Source organism: Apodemus sylvaticus, chromosome 1, assembly GCF_947179515.1.
Source record: "Apodemus sylvaticus chromosome 1, mApoSyl1.1, whole genome shotgun sequence".
NCBI lineage: Eukaryota > Metazoa > Chordata > Mammalia > Rodentia > Muridae > Apodemus > Apodemus sylvaticus.
This window is the reverse complement of record NC_067472.1, coordinates 197,962,218-197,970,071: the sequence shown is the minus strand read 5'-3', so window position 1 is coordinate 197,970,071 and position 7,854 is coordinate 197,962,218. Positions and strand designations below refer to the sequence as shown.

Below are 7,854 nucleotides of genomic sequence, written 5' to 3'. Positions count from 1 at the left end.
AAGCTGCAAAGATTCAAAACCCAACCCAGCTATGTGAAATAGATGTGGATCAACTGCGTCCCTTGGGAAGCACTCTCTGTACAGTATGTTGAGCTGCCTGAAAGGAGTGTTTCGGGTTCCCAAAATTTTCATGCTCTTGCCAGTCCTGGGGTGGGCTTTGATGGTGCAACAGTTTTTGAATCATTTGTTCTTCTGTGAGTAAGCTCTCACCAGTATTTCTGTAAATAACTCCAATAAAACTCACTGTTTTATTGACTGTACTTGTGTGGCATACATACTTTGGTCTGTTTTGAGCTCTCTATCTGGGGTAAGAAGCAGAAGTTTTGTAATACAACTGTTTACTGAGTTTATGTAAAAGTTTATCAAACATTAACATGTAAGGCTTATGCTCTAAAATCAAGAATTGACAAATGGGACCTCATAGAACTACAAAGTTTCTGTAAGGCAAAGGTCACTGTCAAAAGGACAAAACATCAACCAACAGATTGGGAAAGGATCTTCACCAACCCTAAATCCCACAGAGAGCTAATATCTAATATATACAAAGAACTCAAGAAGGTAGAACCCATAGAACCAAATAACCCCATTAAAAAGTGGGGTACGGAGCTAAACAAAGAATTTTCACATGAAGAACTTCTGAGAGCTGAGAAACACCTTAAGAAATGTTCAACATCATTAATTATTAGGGAAATGCAAATCAAAACAACCATGAGATTTCACCTCACACCAGTCAGAATGGCTAAGGTCAAAAACTCAGGAGACAGCAGGTGTTGGAGGATGTGGGAAAAGAGGAACACTCCTCCACTGCTGGTGGGATTGCAAGATGGTGCAACCACTTTGGAAATCAGTCTGGCGGTTCCTCAGAAAACTGGGCATGACACTTCCTGAGGACCCTGTTATATACCCTGGGAATATATCCAGAGGATTCTTCAGCATGCAATAAGGACAGGACACATGCTTCACTATGTTCATAGCAGCCCTATTTGTAGTAGCCACAAGCTGGAAAGAACCTAGGTGTCCTTCAACGGAGGAATGGGTACAAAAAATGTGGTATATTTACACAATGGAGTACTATTCAGCCATTAGAAATGGTGAATTCATGAAATTCTTAGACAAATGGATGGAGCTGGAGAACATCATACTAAGTGAGGTAACCCAGTCTCAAAAGATCAATCATGGTATGCACTCACTGATAAGTGGATATTAGCCTAGAAACTTTGAATACCCAAGACATAATCCACAAATTAAATGATGTCCAAAAAGAATGGAGGAGTGGCCCCTGGTTCTGGAAAGACTCAATGCAAGAGTATAGGGGAATTCCAGAACAGAGAAGTGGGAAGGGGTGGATGGAGGAAGAGGGGGAGGGAAGAGGGTTTATGGGACTTGCCAGGAGTGGGGACCCTGAAAATGGGAAATCATTTGAAATGGTAATAAAAATATATCAATAAAAAAAGAAAGAAAAAAAAAGAAATGTTAAACATCATCAATCACTAGGGAAATGCAAATCAAAACTTTGCTTCATTTTTAAACATTGTTTATATTATTGTTTTTTGTTTGCTTTGCTTTTCGTGTGTACGTGTGTGTGTGTGTGTGTGTGTGTGTGTGTGTTATTCTTAAAAATGGAGAATATAAATCTGCATGGGTAGAGAGGTAGAGAGAATATGTGAGGAGTGTTCTCCATTTTACCTTTATAATCTCCATTTTCCTATGCATCACCTCTGTCTCCTCTCTATCTAGAGGCAGTTAGTCCTTTGTCCTCCATGGAAAAGTTTCTGGGAACCTGATGTCAAATGTCACCTGTGCATACTTCCCTGAGAAGTGGAATCTGGCTGCAGTGCAACACCAAGAGAAGGTATTTTATGAAACTTGCAAGGAGAGTTACCAGAATTAGGAGCTACTCATTTGGAGGCTTCTATGAGACATTTCTGGATATTCCTCCAGGCCTCCAGGCCACTGAGAGAGACAAGTAGCTGTCTGGACCTGCTGACAGTGAAGGCCTCTCTCTGCCTTGCCCAGTGACAATCTTCTAGTATAAGAATGAGGCTCTTTCCTGAAAGGCTCTCTGCTGAAATCCAGAAGACCCAGTTATGGGGCAATGCATGAGACAGCTTGTCTCTTGCTCAGCTTCCAGAAGATGCTCATGGCCACTGGATTATATCCGAGAAGAAAGGAGGCACAGGACAAGGAAAGCACTGTAGGGATACGCCTCTGATTTGCAGTCTTTAGGGGAGGAGTAGTGCTGAGTATTCAGACTATGCTAGAATCCTAGAAAGGTGCTGTGCAGCTGAACTGTGTAAGGCTTGTCTGGGTGTGTGTTGGAGCTTGCTCCATCCATCTATTGTGTGCATTTTTGTATCTATGTGAGAAGTGTGTGATGCCTGCTTGCTGGAGCTTTGCTCTAACCAATCTATGTGTGAAATGTCTGTCTGTCTGTGTATATTTCTGTATGCATGAATGTATGTGTGTTTGTATGCATGTGTGTTTGTATATATGAAGTTACTGGATTCTGTCTTTTGTTTCATCCACTCAGTGTGTGTGTGTGTGTGTGAGAGAGAGAGAGAGAGAGAGAGAGAGAGAGAGAGAGAGACAGACAGACAGACAGAGAGACAGAGAGACAGAAAGATAGAGACAAAGAAAGAATTTTATCTTTCCTTATCTTTCTTTGAGGGCCCCTTGTTAAAAAGAGTTCATAGTTTTTCCACTACCCTCAGGGAGTGCCAGCCCCATTAATGTAAGCTTTGTTTTCTCATAAAAAATTCTGTGGAGTAATTTCTCTAATTCCTGGCTGCCTTTACCAGTGGCATCTGTAGGTATCTGGATCCTCCCTTGTCAGCAGCTCTAAGCACTGACTTGCAATGGCTGCCTGCCTCAGTTTGCCTACCATATGGATGCCCAAGCTGGTCTGTGGCAAGTAAGTACACTAATTTCTTAATGGTGCTCCCAATATTAGTTCCTATTAGAGTAGATAACAGAAGAGATATCAGAGTTAACTCTTATGTTTATTTAATGTGATAGATGTTGCTTGTATTTTTCTAAATTTAGAAAAGATTCTGATGATTGTAAAATGTAAATTATTGATTTTCATTCATGATTTTTTTAACTTTTGCAATTTACTTATGATTCATAAAGTGTCTGATTTCAACACTAATGTCCAAATGACAACAGAAAAAAGTAAAAGTTAGGTGCAGAAGAACAGTTTGTGTCATAGATGTTGGAATGGAAGTACAAGCAGAACCCCTTGAGTGGGAAGACAAGAGTGGCTTTATCTCTTAGTGGCCCGCATGGTAGGCACAGGCTCAGCACCATGACAGGTATGAGTGAAGCTTCCTAAGAACTGTTGACTGGGTGGGGTGGTGGTCCATGTCTTTAATCCCAGTACTCAGGAGGCAAAGACAGGCATATCTCTGTCAGTTTCAAGGCACTGTAGTCTCCCCAGTGAGTTCCAGAACAGCCAGGCATGTTTCTCAGTAACTAGAAAGCAGGAGTGTAACTTTAATTTTTTAAAAACCTATTTTTAATGATGGTTCTTAAATGCTTTAACCTTCCTTTAACCCCATCACCTACCAGAGGTGGTGGGAAGGAAACAATATTGGGGACATGGACCTGATTAGACATAGTTCTTTGGAGTACCTCCCATCTGTGTTGTCTGAAAATCAGCAGTTCAGTTCACAGGTCAGCAGCAGTAGCTCAATCCACTCCCAAACACCTCACAGATACATCAGCAGTCCAGTTTGGTAGAGACGTGATAGCAAATATGAACCAGTGTCGGCAGCACTACCTAGCAGAGTCAGCCATGCCTCAGCCTCAGCTTGAGTCAGCAGGAGGGACCCTGAGGTAAGCCAGGGAAGGTCTCTGCTGTGCCTCTTTCAGGGAATCGAAGATCAGCAAAGATGCAAGACCTACAGGCATCGTGCATCTAGCTCTGGAAGCAAACCAAGGGCAGCCTCCTCACATGTCCTTCATGTGTCTTGTCTCAGCGTGTGTCTCACCTCAGCGTGTGCCTGACTCAGCTGAAATCAGGCTGCTGCTCAGCCCAAGTCCACAAAAGCCGCAAGAAACTGCAGCACGCCCCCAGAAGTCCCTTGGTGCATTTCCCTCCATGGAATCCCAACAAGTGCAGCTCAGTTACACAGTGTAAAGCAGACTAGTGTCTGCTTTAGCTTAATGTCCCTTCACGAGGGAGCCTTAGTCTTTCCCCTGTGTCCACTCCAGGAAAACACTTCTTCATGCCTTTGCCCCAGCAAAACGCCATCCAATACAATGGACTTTCCAGGGAACCCTTAATTTTCCACTTCAGAGGAGCCAAAGACTGCAACTTGAAACTCCTATGACACATGTATTTCAGTGCAGCTAGCCCGGACTGACTTCATGACTCCCTGCAACCGTCTGCACAGCATGCATATCAAAACCTGCCTTAGCCCAGAGAGACTACACAGTCCTTCTTAAAATTATTCAGGCCACTACCTTTGCATGCTGGCACAGGCCTCTAATCCCAGCACTTGGGAGACTGAGGCAGGCAGATCTTTGAGTTTAAGATCAATAAAGTGAATTCAAGCATATCCTTAGGTACCCAAAGAAACCCTGGGGGTGGAGGGTAACAGGGCTCCTCCCAAGCTTTAGTTAAATTCTTGGTTTCTGTACAAAATATTCAAGAGAATAGGTGGTCCTTTCTCAGACCCCAGATATATCAATCACTTGTTTTTTTGAAAGCAGTAGAAAAAACCTGTCTTAAAAACCAACCAAACAAACAAAAACAAATGAACACACACACACACACACACACACACACACACACACACACACAAAAGAGAGAAAACACTAATACATATTCTAAGCAGGAAAGCAGGTGAACTAACTGCAGATGTTGACCTCACCTTCCACACCTGCAAATCAAATCCCTGAGTCTCACATCCAGCGTTGCTATAGCACACCGAATACAGCCTCTTGTTCCCCAGTCCCAGACTCCAGTGGATACCATCTGTCTTCCTATATTAATCTCCCGGGTTCTCCAACTTGTTGCTTTGTTCCCTTGGCATACATTACCTAAGACACTGAATATAGAGGACAAAGAAAGTATATTAAAAGCTACAATGGGAAAAGGCCAAGTAACATATAAAAGCAGACCTATAAGAATTACATGTTGCCAGGCAGTGGTGACACACACCTTTAATCCCAGCACTTGGGAGGCAGAGGCAGGTGGATTTCTGAGTTTGAGGCCAGCCTGGTCTACATTGTGAGTTCCAGGACAGCCAGGGCTATACAGAGAAACTCTGTCTCCAAAAAACAAAAAACCAAAAACAAAAAAAACAAAACAAACAAACAAAAAAAAAAAACAAAAAAAAACAAGGGAAAAGGAAAGCCCAGGGAATACCTTGTTCAATTTAGAAAGTGACTTAATTTGCTACACTTGCTATGATAAAACAGTGATGAAATCAACTTCTGGAGGACAGGTTACACTTCATGGTATACATCCAGTTACCAGTTAACCACTGAGAAATGTCAGGGACTACACTGAAGCAGGGCAGGTACCTAGACACAAGGAATGTAGCAGAAGATGTGTAGGAGTGTAGCATCCTGTCGTCCACCACATATCTCTCTGTCTCAATAATTGCTCCAGGGTGGCACCATCCTGGAGATATCTGCCCTAATAATTCAGTTGTTAATCAAGCCAATATCCCATAGATTTCCCAGTCTGGAGGCAGTTTTTTTCACCTAAGATCCCTCTTCTCACCACCTTCTTCTCTTAGTAATTTTCCTATTGCTTTAATAAAACAGCTGGACTAAAACAACTTACAGAAGTAAATACTTACTTGGGAATTAGCTATCCAGACAGATTACAGTCCTTCAAAGTCATGACAGAGAAGCATAGCTGCAGGAAGGTAGAACAACCAACAGGAAGCAGAGAGCTGGTGGCTCTCAACTCAGGCAGCAAACACAAAGCACAGAAAGGACACTGCAAATCGCACCTGACTTCTGTCACCTTAAATTCTAACCAATGACAAACCTCCTATGGGGAAGCCAAGCCACTTAATCCACCCAAAAGTTTTCACAAAGATGGTGTCATAAATTATGATTTCTGGAATTAGTCAGTTGTCCCATTCAAACCATCAAAAGAAAACTCCACCTCCTCACACACCCTGCAAAGTATCACCAATTCAAGAAACCTGTGAGGTCATTAATTTGTTTTATTCAGTTAGTCTGCATCATATCAGTTCTTAATTATTACATTGCTTAATAGATCCCCAATTCTTTGCAATATGTTTGAACAGTCCAAAGAACTTTGTGTCTCCATTTAAGACAGATACTTCACAGGTTCATATCTGTTTGGACTAACTGCTATTTTCCTCACGATTTTGGATTTCAATTTTTTATTGATTTCAATTTGGTAAACTATGTGAAATAATAGAGGATCTTGTTTATACCTTGTGGTATTACAGATGTCTATTATGCAAATCATGATTGACAACTATGTTGATATATTTGGAGATGAGGACCATATCATTTGTGACAATAATAAAAAGAGGTCAAATGACTTAAAGATGTCAGTAAATACTGCTGGTAAGTCAGCTGTTATAAAAAAAAAGCCATAGATGGTCACAGTGGGAAACCTTAAATGCTAATACTGCACAATTAAAGATTTCATCTACTGCTCCTCATGCAGAAGTCCCTACAGTTTAAGAGAATTCGAATTAGTTACCAAATAGATGGAAGGATGCCATCATTTCCTGATTTCATAAATTTGAAAATAACAGAGCAGCATTAGAGCATATCATGATACTAAAGCATTGGAAAAGTGTTTTAAACAACATTTAACTTGTGTAGGATTATATGAATATATACATAGGTATACATACAGACACACATATGTACAAACTTATGTTTGTCTTACATAAGGTACAACATGTACCTTACATGTAGGTACAACAAAGGAATATTTTTAGACCCTGTATGAATTCAAGAATATTATGTGCTACATTTCTTTCCTTTCTTTCCATGGTATATAATTCGTGTATGATATTCTGGATATGAAATTATTTTTAAAAAGTTCACTTTAAATCAATTATTTTATTTACAAATCCATTCAACATGAGATTAAACTATAAGCTTAAACTATGTGCCAACAAACTGTGCTATCTTGTACAAAAAATGATGTTTGAGAGATAATCTTGCCAAATAAGTAGCATTTGGTATACATATTAAGTTGCAACAGATTTACTACAACACGTATATGAAGAATCTTAATAGGCAATACCATTCAAAATCAGATATAGTGTCAACTCAAGTAATTCTTTGTGTAGAGTTCAGAAGATATATTGATAACTTAGTCTTATTTGAAGTGGGGTGAATCTATAACTGAGAATGTTTAACTATGACATTTTTATATTTCCTTTAGCAGAGGACAATGAAACAACATCAACATAGAACTTTCCACAATGGAAACTTCTTAATGACTGAAGAAGGGGCCGGTTATGCTATTTCAATGTTCCGTTCTAGTTCCTTCTTAACTATAGCAGAAGAGATTATTACAAAAAAACATTTCAGTTTCTTATTTAACTTCATTGTTACAAATAGTTTCACTCACTGTAATTATTTTATGTTATGTATTACATATTCTTATCTATTTTAATGAATGTTATTAAATTTTGTTATTGCTTGGACTTCAGTGTGCCTGACTCTTGATTCTACACAGTATTTGGAAGATTGCATTTACAGTACTCCCTTCCATTTCTGTTAATCAGGCACCTGATTCCATGTGACAGATCCTCTAGAATCACTTAATAAATTTTTTCTTCCAAACTACAAAAGACTGTCACTCCAAGTACTGCTCAAAAAATGAAAGTTATTTGACCAAAT

General features: G+C 39.9%; 1 long non-coding RNA gene across 1 annotated transcript; it reads left to right on the top strand.

Moving 5' to 3' along the window:
• Window positions 1-1,678: 1,678 nt before the first annotated feature.
• On the top strand, window positions 1,679-7,467 carry LOC127674851 (uncharacterized). The gene is made up of 3 exons (XR_007975376.1): window positions 1,679-1,852; window positions 2,799-2,911; window positions 7,394-7,467. It is a non-coding gene; the product is annotated as an uncharacterized LOC127674851 (long non-coding RNA).
• The last annotated feature ends 387 nt before the right edge of the window (window positions 7,468-7,854 follow it).